Below are 13930 nucleotides of genomic sequence, written 5' to 3'. Positions count from 1 at the left end.
GTAGAATTTGAAAGAGCGTGAATGACTTTTGAAAGCCACTGACAACAACTACTAGATTTGAATTGACGGATGAAATGTCAAACCGTAGCTGTTTGGTCAGTTTTATTAGTCTGTTACTAGAGCGGTTTATGCGTTGACTCCATTACTTTGTCTTTCTGCCGTTATTTTCTGTTTGTTTTATGTAACAGACCATTTTCCCAAGCTATTTCTAACTCGCCCTTTACTTCCTGTTGTCCTCGTCTTACCAGTCTGATGTTCTGGACCAACTGGAACGAGCAGTCCCCCAGTATCATGCGTGCTAGTCTGTCTGGTGCCAACGTGCTGGTGATCATCGGTAATGACATCCGCACCCCCAACGGCCTGGCCATAGACCACCGCGCCGAGAAACTCTACTTCTCCGACGCCACGCTGGACAAGATCGAGCGCTGCGAGTACGACGGCAGCAACCGCTACGTGAGTCACCTCCGTTACCTGTGTCAACTCTTGTTACCGTGGCGACTTCTTGGGACGGTGTTGACGCCAGCCGCCCGTGGACTCCCAAGCGTCTGCGGTTGTGTTCTCTTGTCTAACCGTTAAAAAAAATATATGTTCTGAATCGTTATCGAAATAACATCTCTAATACTTTTGGTTGTTTGAAGACAAGCTGCTTTTCTTACCAAACATGTGACCCCCCACCCACATAGGTGGTTGTGAAGAATGAGCCGGTGCATCCGTTCGGCCTGGCGGTGTATGGAGACTACATCTTCTGGACTGACTGGGTCCGCAGGGCCGTGCTCAGGGCCGACAAGTTTGTGGGCAGAGACATGAGGGTGCTGAGAAATGACATCCCCCAGCAGCCAATGGGAATCATCGCTGTGGCCAACGACACCAACAGCTGTGAGTGATGGAACTCGTGGGGAAGGGGGCGTTTATGCTGACGAACCGCCAATGGAGTCCAACGTCGTCTTAGATGGCTTCAAATTGGCACGCTTAATGGTGTTCATGCCGATATTACACAGGGCTACTGTACAGTTTCAGTATTTAAAGGCTATTGCGAGTACATTTAATTGATTTTGATTCTACCAGGTGAGTTCTCTCCCTGTCTGATCAACAACGGGGGCTGTCAGGACCTGTGTCTGCTCACCTCGGACGCGAGGGTCAACTGTAGTTGCCGTGGAGACCGCAGACTCCTGGAGGACAACTCCTGTTCGGGTGAGAAGGGGTGGGGGCCTGGGGACATTGTCAGTCAATAGGTTCTCGTTAGGTGGGGGTCACGGTCTAGGTTAGGATACGCATGGTGCTGACGGTCTCTGTCTCTCCCCTACTACCGTAGCTCTGAACACGTCGTGTGGCAGTGTGGACGACTTTGAGTGTGGCAACGGGGACTGCATCAACTACAGCCTGACCTGTGACGGCATGGCCCACTGCAAGGACAAGTCAGACGAGAAACAGTCGTACTGCGGTGAGTCTGTGTGCGTGTGTCTGTTTTTTTTGAGGGGGGGGGGGTTAATAATGTAATGGTCATAGTAAGGCAGCTAGAGCTGGTCTTCCTCTCTGCAGCGAACCGGCTGTGTAAGAAGGGCTACAGGCGCTGTATCAACGGCCGCTGCATCGGCCACATGTTCTGGTGTGACGGGACTGACGACTGTGGAGATCACTCCGACGAGCTGCCCTGCAACAGTAAGTAGTGTGTGTGTGTGTGTGTGTGTGTGTGTGTTTGCGTCCGCGTGACTATACCCGTTCTAATGTGTGTGCTTCCTCCAGTGACCCTCTGCAAAGTCGGAGAGTTCCAGTGTCGAGATGGAAGCTGCATCTCCAACACCAGCCGATGTGACCAGGTGGTCAACTGTGAGGACGCCAGCGACGAGATGAACTGCTGTAAGTCTACAGGCCGTCTCTGACATGTCGGATATCTGTGAAGAAAGGTCATTTTTAGCTCAGTAATGGCGTACGGAGGCGTCTGCCGTGGCTAGTGCGTCCGTTTTGAACGTATCCCCCATCGGGGCACATACGACTGTGATGAAAAGTATTGCCATTTCATCCCCCATCGGGGCACATACGACTGTGATGAAAAGTATTGCCATTTCATCCCCCATCGGGGCACATACGACTGTGATGAAAAGTATTGCCATTTCATCCCCCATCGGGGCACATACGACTGTGATGAAAAGTATTGCCATTTCATCCCCCATCGGGGCACATACGACTGTGATGAAAAGTATTGCCATTTCATCCCCCATCGGGGCACATACGACTGTGATGAAAAGTATTGCCATTTCATCCCCCATCGGGCACATACGACTGTGATGAAAAGTATTGCCATTTCATCCCCCATCGGGACTGTGATGAAAAGTATTGCCATTTCATCCCCCATCGGGGCACATACGACTGTGATGAAAAGTATTGCCATTTCATCCCCCATCGGGGCACATACGACTGTGATGAAAAGTATTGCCATTTCATCCCCCATCGGGGCACATACGACTGTGATGAAAAGTATTGCCATTTCATCCCCCATCGGGGCACATACGACTGTGATGAAAAGTATTGCCATTTCATCCCCCATCGGGGCACATACGACTGTGATGAAAAGTATTGCCATTTCATCCCCCACCCCGTGTTGAACGTACAGACGCCGCTCCCTAGGAGCCCCTCAACTAACCACCTAACGGTTGTTCATTCGTGTATGACGTCTCTCCTCCCCAGTGCCAACTGACTGCTCCCGCTACTTCCGTCTGGGGGTGAAGGGGGCGACCTTCAAGAGCTGTGAGAGGACCACGCTGTGCTACCTGCCTTCCTGGCAGTGCGACGGCAACAACGACTGTGGAGACTACTCGGATGAGAGAAACTGCCCAGGTAACAGACAGACAGATCTTACCGTTCTCCTTTTAGGGCCTATTGGGCAGTATATCATTCAGCCAGGGCTTTAAACGGTCTTCTTTTTCTTTCTAACACTTTGAGCGTTTGCTTGAGCCTGCCCAGAGTGACAAAATGGGTGGGGGTGGCACTTTTGGGACTGCTCCATTGGTTACATTGTGCAGGAAAGGAAGCATAGCTATTTGGAGCACCGTTCTGACTTATTGCCAAACACCTTTAGGACCGTCAAATCGTTACAGTGTACTCTCTGTCTCTCTCCGCCAGACAAGAAGAAGCTGAAGTGCCCGGTGAACTTCTTTGCCTGCCCCAGTGGTCGCTGTATCCCTATGAGCTGGACCTGTGACAAGGAGAACGACTGTGAGAACGGCGCTGACGAGACCCACTGTGGTCAGTCTCCTTGACCAATATAGAGATACCTTCTGTGCTTCCCCGTATTCCCTTAGCTGGTGTAATGCAACTTTGTGTTTTACTGTTGTGCCACAAAGATCAAAACGGTGTGGTCTCCCTGCGTATACAATAGATAAACACAACCAGCATGGGGTCAGAGTTTAATAATTCAGTTAACCTTTTTTTTTTTTTTTTTTTTTTTGATAATAAATCTATTCTTGCACAAAGTAACCCAGATGAAATTCGCTGTAACATTTTCCCTCTGTCTTTGCAGATAAGTTCTGTACGTCCACCGAGTTTGAGTGTGGGAACCATCGCTGTATCTCCAACCACTGGGTGTGTGACGGCGCCGACGACTGTGGCGACAATAGTGACGAGGACAGCAGATGCAGTGAGTGGCTCCTACGATTTATGGCCCCAGGCCATACCGAGTTCTCTACCATACCCTCTGCTGACATTGGCAGCAATTACCAACGCGATTCCCAAATTCTCCCATACATATTTACACAGGAGGAGCCTGATTCGTTGGTTGGTTGCTTGATCCGGTTCATTTTTGTCGACCGCTACTTGAAAGTTGTCTAACCTGTTCATGTCTCCGACGTTGCCATAGAAACCAAGACGTGCAGCCCCGAGGCGTTCCAGTGTCCCGGCACTCATGTGTGTGTCCCTCAACGCTGGAAGTGTGACGGGGATAAGGACTGTCTGGACGGGGCGGACGAGAGCGTCAAGGCTGGCTGCTGTGAGTCGTAGTCTTTAGTTTGCGCCGCTGTTCAGGCACCTTGGTTTGAAAGTGAGAGGGCAACAGCATTTATTTCCCCCTCTGTTGTGAGTAGGAGGAGAGCCACAAATGTCCTAATAATATAGTATAGTACTCTGCCCCTATGGGTTGTACCCATCAAGGCTGGCTGCTGTGAGTTGGAGAACAATCTCTCAACAGCTCCTCCACTCACTCCATAATCATCACCACGCCTGAATTGGGCTTCGGTAGTAGAACTAAGTAGAAATTAGAACGTTCCCCATTTAGCTGGCAACGGGTTGAAGACTGTTGTTAGAGACTGCTACGGTTACGTGGCGTGTCGTTCATTTTTGCCACGCCCTCTGTTTGCTAACCCGTTCTCACTTTCTCTCGCTCTCTTTTCTCTCCCTCTCAGTGTACAACAACACCTGCGATGAGAATGAGTTCATGTGCCAGGACAGACAGTGTATCCCCAAGCACTTTGTGTGTGACCACGACGTCGACTGCTCTGACGGATCCGACGAGTCCCCACAGTGCGGTGAGTGTGTGGCGCTGCGTGAGCAACAGAGGAGGAGAGAGACGGGGATGGAGTGATGCTGGCGGTTGTGATGTGTGCGTCTTTTTGTCAGTTCCTTCTTCCCTTAACCGCCGACCTGGCAGTGCAGGATAACTGACGAGTTTTCAATATACGGTTATCGTTTCCTTCGCCATTACCCATAACTGAAAGGATAGGGACATTTGACAGTTATAGAGACGCAGACAGATGTCTCGGCGCTGACATGTGCCTACCTCTCTACCCGTGTAGAGTATCCTACGTGTGGGCCGGAGGAGTTCCGCTGTAACAACGGCCGCTGCCTCAACCAGAAGAGCTGGGAGTGTGATGGAGATTTCGACTGTCAGGACCGCTCTGATGAAGCTCCCAAGAACCCCCGGTGCACAGACTCAGGTCTCACGGACACACTGTGGTCTTTGTCTGTACTGTGGAAATGTATAGTGCAACACTGTGTTTGTGCGTCATTTTGTGGTTGAGTTGTTTAAGGAATTTTTTTTAAAGTTAAGAGTTAACTATTAGAGTTTTTTTTAGCAACCAGGAAATGGCGGAGCGAGTTCTGCGTAGTGCATCTTTTCATGTTCTCTGTGGTCATTGCAGTAAAGCGATGTTGGCGCTGCTGGCCCTTCTGTCTGCATAACCTAAACGGCAGTCTTTTGCTCCGCCTACAGAGAGGAAGTGTAATGACTCTGCCTACATGTGTCGCAACGGGAAGTGTCTTAACGAGACGCTGCTGTGTGACCGCAACGACGACTGTGGCGACGGCTCTGACGAACTCAACTGCTTCATCAACGAGTGTCTCAACAGCAAGCAGAGTGGCTGCTCCCAGCTCTGTGAGGACCTCAAGATAGGCTTCAAGGTAAGGGGTGTGTGTGTGTGTGTGTGTGTGTGTGTGTGTGTGTGTGTGTGTGTGTGTGTGTGTGTGTGTGTGTGTGTGTGTGTGTGTCTGCTTTTGTGCACGTTGCCAATATTTCTACCTGTGTAACACAACCTGGAAATTCTGCGATATTATCAATTCCAAAACCTCAGTCTCATCTCCCTCCTTATTGGTGAACCATGTGAGTCTGCTAGGCACAGCACCGACCTACTGTAGCTGCCAATGTGTTCCACCGTATTGACATGCTGTCTGTGTGTCCCCCTGGGCCCCTACAGTGCAGGTGTCACCCTGGCTTCCAGCTGAAGCGGGATGGGAAGACGTGTGTGGACATAGATGAGTGTACCACGTCCTACCCCTGTACCCAGCGCTGTATCAACACTCACGGATCCTTCCACTGTCTCTGTGTGGAGGGCTTCCAGCTCCGACCGGACAATCCCACCATCTGCAAGTCCACCTCTGGTAAGACCAACAGCGGGGACTACTTGGATTCGTCCAATAAGAAAGGCTCTTTCGTTGTCCGTCATAAAAATGTTTTCCAAGTGTATTCCGTTACGGCGTTCAAGGAGCGTGACCCATCGCTTAGCGTTTGGGCGCGTGTTCGACCATGTACAGAGAGCCCTTTTCTGGTCCCCCTAACTCTTATCCTCGTATCGGTCTGTCTCGCTACAGATGAGGAGCCCTTCCTGATCTTTGCCAACCGGTACTACCTGAGGAAACTGGACCTGAATGGCACCAACTACACTCTGATTAAACAGGTGAGACAGCACACACTGTGTTGGGATCAGTGTGCCGTTTAACCAGGTGTCCGTTTATATGGCTATTTATGATCAGCGATTAGTGATACTCTAAACCGATTGTAGGCTATATCCTGTGTGTCGTGTTTTTGTGCATGTATTTGCGTGCTTCTGAGTGTGTATGCTTTTTTTGGGGCGGGGGGGCTTTTTGTTGCCGTGACTATAAACATCCAAGGTATGATCTTTTTGGAATGTTTGGATCCTTTGCAAATGAAATAGAATTCAGTGATTGTAAATGTGTGTAAATATAGAATTTGCGGATCCTGATAGTCTGTTTTCTAATGTGTGTGTGTGTGTGTGCGCCAGGGCCTGAACAACGCGGTGGCTCTGGACTTCCACTATGCAGAGCAGATGCTCTACTGGACAGACGTGACCACTCAGGGCTCCATGATACGCCGCATGAACATCAACGGCAGCAACATCGAGGTCCGTATGGAAGTTGTCCGGGTCTGTCACTCTCATTGAGTCTGTGGACAGCTGGCTAGTCCTTCACTCTGATTGGTCAGTTAACCTGTCTGTGGCTCTCTGATTGGACAACCGACCTGTTAGTGGCTTTCAGATTGGATATGTCTCAAGTCTGTTGTTCTCATTGGACAGTAGGCTAGTTTATTTCTCTCTTATTAAACAGTTTTTTTGTGGCTATGAATGGACAGTTGGCCCGTGTATGACTTCCTGGTTAGTTAGTTAGTTGGCCAGCATCTGACTCTCTGATTGGCTCTTGTCCAGGTGCTGCACCGGACCTCCCTCAGTAACCCAGACGGATTGGCTGTAGACTGGGTCGGAGGAAACCTGTACTGGTGTGATAAGGGGCGGGACACCATCGAGGTGTCCAAGCTAGGAGGAGCCTTCCGGTCGGTCCTGGTGAACACCGGCCTGAGGGAACCACGCGCTGTGGCTTTGGATGTACGCAACGGGTGAGAGGGACAGCCCAGAGTACGATACACACAGAACATGAGCCTGGACTGGAAAGTCCTGTATGTTCTGAGACGGACGCGTTGCCACGTACTCAGCCTCTGTACCAATTAACCGTGAAATGCAATGGAACGCTAAGGACTTATAGGCTTACAACTAGTACCCAGAGTTATCCCGGTCAGGCCGTACGTCCTGTCGGCTCCAAGGACGATGTCTACAAGACGACGGCCTTTTTCTCTAATAATGGTTCTGATGGTGTAATGTGATACTGTCCCGTCTTGCTCCTCAGGTACCTGTACTGGTCAGACTGGGGCGACAACCCCCACATAGGGCGGATTGGGATGGACAGCTCCAACCGAAGTGTGATCGTCGAGGACAAGATCACCTGGCCCAATGGTCTTACGTTGGACTTCATCAACGACCGCATCTACTGGGCCGATGCCAGAGAGGACTACATTGAGTTTGCCAGCCTGGATGGGACCAACAGACACACGGGTAATGCATATTGATGTACAGTAGCACACACACACACACAGATGTACACGCGCGCGCAATTGTATGAGAGCCATGGTCCAGCGCACTGTTCACAGTGGTGCCATTTAGAGCCCTGGGCCCATTGGGGGGGAGGGGGAGGAGTGAGACGAGAGAGAGAGAGAGAGAGAGAGAGAGAGAGAGGGGGGGCTATTGTTCGGTCAGACTACTGATGAGGCTGTTATCTGCATGAGGTCTGAATACCCCGCGCCTTGTCACCAGACAAAGGACAATGCGTTATATTGTCAGCCAACCGTGCAGAAGAATGCAGGGATGCGGAGGAGTTCCTGATGATTTTGAATTCCTCACATTCACAAACCTCCGTTTGAAACTAGGACACGTGGGTTTGAGAGGATTCGTCTTCCCGGTCGTCGTAGAGGTTTCATAGTGGAGTTGGTGTCGGCTGTGTGTTCTGCGGTTCTCGTCCTGACCAGACGGGCCATGGTTCCTATTGCCTGGCGGATGTTCCGTGGTCGGCAGTGGAGCCATGTTAGCGCTCTGGTACGGTGGTGCTAGCCCACCCGTGGGTCGTTAACCTTCTGCGCACACAGAACTGTCTTCCTAATGGGGACACGGGCTGTTTGAGTTCAGATACGGGAGGGAGCTGGTCAAAGGCCACTCCGTGTAGATCCACCAGCATCTCCTCTCAGCTCCCGTCGCTCCAGTATCATAGAACGAAACTCCCTCAGGACTTGTCCAGGTGGCAGGAGACTCGTGTAACGTTTGTACCACAACACTGATTAGAATATCAATTAACCAATGATGAGACGTCACCATCCTAAATCTAACATGTGCTGTTTCACAGTGTGTGTGTGTGTGTATGTGTGTGTGTGTGTGTGTGTGTGTGTGTGTGTGTGTGTGTGTGTGTGTGTGTGTGTGTGTGTGTGTGTGTGTGTGTGTGTGTGTGTGTGTGTGGGTGGGTGGCCGACTGTGCTTTTACAGCAGAGGACAGTCAGGTAGCTAATGGCGTGTTTCCATAACAACATGGAGCGAACCGAATGAGTGCATTGATGAGGAACATTCTTAAGCACATAGTCATGACCGTGAGAGGTGTGCGTGGCTCCTACTGCTTAACCAATAGACAGTAGTGAGTTGGTATCATGAATGGCTGTCGCTCCGTCACCACTACTCCTTGTGTTAGTCGTTGGGCGTTGTGTGACTATACGCATTTGACTGACACCGTTGTGGTGTTATTGATGTCCCCCAGTGTTTGGACTAGGGAAAAACTCTTGGACCCCAGGTTTTAGCCGGTAGCGATTTTCCTGGTCAGGTCATGTGGTGGCCAGGTAAAACTCGGGACCCTGTGTGTAATATGATACCAATGACATCCCTGCTGTGTGTTTTGGGTCCACAGTGCTTACCCAGGACGTCCCCCACATCTTCGCCATGACCCTGTTTGAGGAGTACATCTACTGGACCGACTGGGAGACCAAGTCCATCAACAGGTGTCACAAGACCCTGGGTATCAACAAGACCACCCTGGTCACTACCCTCCACCGGCCCATGGACATCCACATCTACCACCCTTACCGCCAGCCTGAGGGTAAGAGATACGCATGTACACACACACACACACACACACACACACACACACACACACACACACACACACACACACACACACACAGTAGCTCCGGTTAAGAGTTCCCTTCATCCCCTTTGCTTCCAGTGTTTAACCACCCATGCCAGACAGACAACGGCGGCTGTAGTAACCTGTGTCTGCTGAGCCCTGGAGGGGGCTACAAGTGTGCCTGTCCCACCAACTTCTACCTGGCCAACGATGGACGCACCTGCATGTCCAACTGCACTGCCAGCCAGGTGAGGGACTGCGGAACGATATGGCTGTTGAGGGGCCAGGCAGCTAGGGGGCAGCAGAGCCTCTTGTGGAATGAGGAGATAACATCACTGCTGTTTATTATGCTTTGTGCGATAATTCAGCGTCATTATCTACACAGTACAGTCATTATCTACACAGTACAGTACAGCACAGCCTTACATTCAGCCTCTTACCTGGGCTTTGGTAGTAGAACTAAGTAGAACGTTCCCCATTTAGCTGTGGTATTAATAGATGAATGAGCGTCAGACTTCCATTCCGTCTGTTTTTGGATTCGTCTTAATGATATGATCAGTGGAGACTTAAATAGCAACGAGTTGAAGACTGTTGTTAGAGACTGCAACGGTTAAGTGGCGTGTCATTCATTTTTGCAACGTCCTCTGTTTGCTAACCCGTTCGTTCTCACTTTCTCTCTCTCCTCCTCCCCTCGTCCAGTTTGTGTGTAAGAACGACAAGTGCATCCCCTTCTGGTGGAAGTGTGACACGGAGGACGACTGTGGGGATCGCTCGGACGAGCCTGCAGAATGTCGTGAGTGTGACACTTTTTCATCCAACGCGACTTGGTAAAGTGATTGCGTACATTTCTAGTGTGTGTGTGTGTGTGTGTGTGTGTGTGTGTGGTCCCTGTGGGAATTGAACCCACGACCTTGGCGAAGCCAGCTCTACATCAAATGGGTGAACGAGTAGTATGTGGTTGTATAGCAAAGGGTCATTGATACTTCTACTGGGCTCTGAGATCGTGGAGGATGAGAGGTGGAGGAAGAGCGTTGGTGTGGATCTGCTGTGGGTCTGTTTCAGACTTTCAAACGACCTCGATCTGAATGTGTGTCTGTCGGTGTCATCCATTTGTCCTTTATAGCGGAGTTCAAGTGCAGGCCCGGCCAGTTCCAGTGTGGAACAGGCATCTGCACCAACCCAGCCTACATCTGTGACGGGGACAACGACTGCCAGGACAATTCCGACGAGGCCAACTGCGGTAACGGCCTCGTTCCTGCTTTCGCTCCCCCTCCCTCAATCTTTCATTCTCGCCCCCACTCTCTCTTGCTCTCTCTCTCTATCTCTCCCACTCTTTGTTTCTCTGCTCATCTCTGACCTCTCTTCCTCTCTCTCTCTCTGTGTGTGTGTGTGATTTGTTCTCCAGATATCCACGTGTGTCTGCCCAGTCAATTCAAGTGCTCCCACCCCAGCCGCTGTATCCCGGGAATCTTCCGCTGTAACGGACAGGACAACTGTGGCGAAGGAGAGGACGAGAAGGACTGCCGTGAGTCCACACGTCCCGTCTACACGCTTTCTTACATGTGTCTGTATGCCCGTTGTACACATCACCTACCTATGTGTTGTGTTTTATCGGGGTAGTACACTGCTGACCCAGGTCTCTCTAACTTGATTGCATTTCAGTGAGACTAAACCTGTGCCATAACAAATCAACTGTTGTTGTTGTGAGTTGCTCCCTCTCAGTAACAGTCGGTCTGTCTCCTCCCTCTAGCCGAGGTCACGTGTGCGCCCACCCAGTTCCAGTGTGCCATCACCAAGCGCTGTATCCCTCGCGTCTGGGTGTGTGACCGTGACAATGACTGTGTGGACGGGTCGGACGAACCAGCCAACTGCAGTGAGACCCCACCCCTCTGTTTCAGAAGATTGTTCTAGACTAATGACAGACACACAAGTCCAGCTCCGCTTCTGTGTTGAAGAAGAATACACGTTTCTGCTTACCGGGTTCTGGCTAAACCTACCGAACTAGTCAATTACAAAATGCACTAGATCTTACAGACCTCGTGACATCCTCCCATCACCTTTCACTTTACTCAGTCTATCTGGCCTGGTATACAAGCCTCAATCTCTCTTCCCCCTCCCTCTCCTCCCCCCTCCAGCCCAGATGACGTGTGGCGTGGATGAGTTTCGCTGTAAGGACTCTGGGCGCTGCATCCCGGCCCGGTGGAAGTGTGACGGAGAAAATGACTGCGGAGACTCGTCTGACGAACCCAAAGAGGAATGTGGTGGGTGTTCTGTTCTGTCGCCTAGGGAACAGAGAGACGGCTCAACCAGCCGCTTCAAAGTGCTGCTACCTTATTGCCATGGAGTTTTGGTTATGATCTGGGACCGCGTCCGTGATTGGTCGCCAGCATTGCCAATGACCTCTCTAGTGTCGACGGTTCAATGATGATGCCGTGGACCTCCTGTACTGCCATGTGCTCTATATGGTTGTTACGGCGCTGACGGCGTGTGTCTCTGTGTAGATGAGAGGACGTGTGAGCCGTACCAGTTCAGGTGTAAGAACAACCGCTGTGTCCCGGGCCGCTGGCAGTGTGACTACGACAACGACTGTGGGGACAACTCGGACGAGGACAAGTGCGGTAAGGTCTCGCTCTGTCATCCCCTGTTAGCGCACACTATCCTCGTTCACTCGTGTCGCCAGTACAGTGTCACTGCGTTGTCCTGTTGCATTGTTATAATGCTCATGGTTTGTGCACCTCTAGGGATTGGGCATTGGTGGCTTGCTCTGTATGACTGGCCCGAAACACAGTTTCAATTGTTTGATTCGTGCGTTTGTCTTTGTCTGTGTCTTCTTGCGGGTCTGTTTCGTAGCGAAAACCTCATCTTACCTGCAAAGTTGCCTTTCATTCGGTAGAAATTCATTCAGTTTGGCCTTTGCTCCTTTTTAATATCATCTCTTATGCATCTCACCTCGTCTCATGTCTGTTTCATTTCACACCGACTGGCCCGTTGGCTTGAGCCAGAGGTAGGCCTCCACTTTTAACCATCCCCATCTCCTCCAAACCTAATGTCACTCTGCTCCTCCTCCTCCTCCCATCGCACCCCCATTTCAATCCCGTCGCGATCGTTTGCATGTCTGATGCTGCCCGTTTGAACTCCAGTCCCCACCTTGATGTCCCCTCAAAAAGTGAGAGGTCAAAGGTAGCGCTCCAGAGGATAGTTTCTACTGTTATGTGAAGTAATGGTATTATCCTACCTGGCCACCTGAGGCCATTGTACTCAACAAAGCTTTTGTCTTATTTTCGAAGACGCTTAAGTCCGTTAAAGCAGGGGGATCTCTGGAGCGCCCCTTTGACTGTCATTGTTTGGCCTCCATCTGAGTGTCCATGTGTTTTTGTGTGTGGGGCATGCTCTCCCCTGTGAGTTTGGACGCCAACGATCTGGAAGCCATTTCCAGCGAAGCTGCACGGTCCTCACGCCAGACTTGCGTCACTGTGTGTCTTTACAGTGCCGCGGCCGTGCTCCGAGAGTGAGTTTGCCTGTACCAACGGACGGTGTATCGCCGGGAGGTGGAAGTGTGATGGAGACCATGACTGTGCTGACGGATCTGATGAGGTAACGCGCCGGACTCCATCGTAGCAACAGTGCTGGGTCAGATACTTGTGTCATAGATAACACTACTGACTCGTACTACTTCTCACAGCCCTCTGTGTTATCTGGTTGTCCTTGAAGCTTAGACACCTACCTTTTTACTTGAGGAGGACATTTGAAATAACCTCTCTATTTCGATATCCTGTCCTCGGACATCCGCTGTAATGGTTGTGCTTTGATGTTGATGATGATGTGAGGCTTTCCTACATTGTTTGAGAGTGAGGGACTTGTTGTGTGTGGTTCCTCAGGACGGCTGTGAGCTGAGGTGTGACAGTGATCAGTTCCAGTGTAAGAACGGCCACTGCATCCCCAGCCGCTGGCGCTGTGACGCAGACGCTGACTGTTTGGACGGCAGCGACGAGGAGAAGTGTCACATTGCTCGTGAGTGTGTGTGTGTGTTGTGTACCTGTGTGTGTCACTCAGGCTCCTGTTTGACATGGCCACAGTGCTAAAAAGAGAGGGGTCATATTGAGATTTGAACTTTTTCCCTAATTGAGAGGGATTCTGGAACCTGTGGTAGGAGAAGGGTCGGTAATAGACAACCTGTATTTGTGTTTCGTCCCTTCTCCGTGTCTCAGCTAAACACTGCCCCCTGGATGACTTCCAGTGTAACAACACGCTGTGTAAGCCCCTGGCCTGGAAGTGTGACGGAGAGGACGACTGTGGAGACAACTCAGACGAGAATCCCGACCAGTGCCGTGAGTAGTGACCTCGCATCCTGTGACATTCATATCCCGTCTACTAGTACCCTTTACACACTACAGAGCTGAGCTCAGTTGTACTGTGTTGGCCTGGTCACTCATCCACCAGAAGCTGAAATCGGAAATGGAAAGGGCCGCGTGATCAGGAAACATCAGAGCCGACACCGTTGTGGTTGTCGCGATGGTGTGAAAAGGTTATGGATCCTAAAGCCTGTTCCAACTCCTTGTCTCCTTAACCCCTCTTGTTTTGCTCCCATCAGGGATGTTCCAGTGCCCCCCCACCAGGACTTTCCGCTGCCAGAACGACCGTGTGTGTCTGCAGGTGTCCAAACAGTGTGACGGAGTTGACAACTGCGGGGACAACTCTGATGAGCTCAACTGCCGTG

General features: G+C 51.0%; 1 pseudogene; it reads left to right on the top strand.

The window, feature by feature from the left end:
• LOC112221512 overlaps window positions 1-13930 on the top strand; it is a 144127-nt pseudogene that overhangs the window by 107535 nt on the left and 22662 nt on the right.

Source organism: Oncorhynchus tshawytscha, linkage group LG22 (genome assembly GCF_018296145.1).
Source record: "Oncorhynchus tshawytscha isolate Ot180627B linkage group LG22, Otsh_v2.0, whole genome shotgun sequence".
NCBI classification, from domain to species: Eukaryota; Metazoa; Chordata; class Actinopteri; order Salmoniformes; family Salmonidae; genus Oncorhynchus; species Oncorhynchus tshawytscha.
This window is presented reverse-complemented; position numbering and strand designations above follow the sequence as displayed.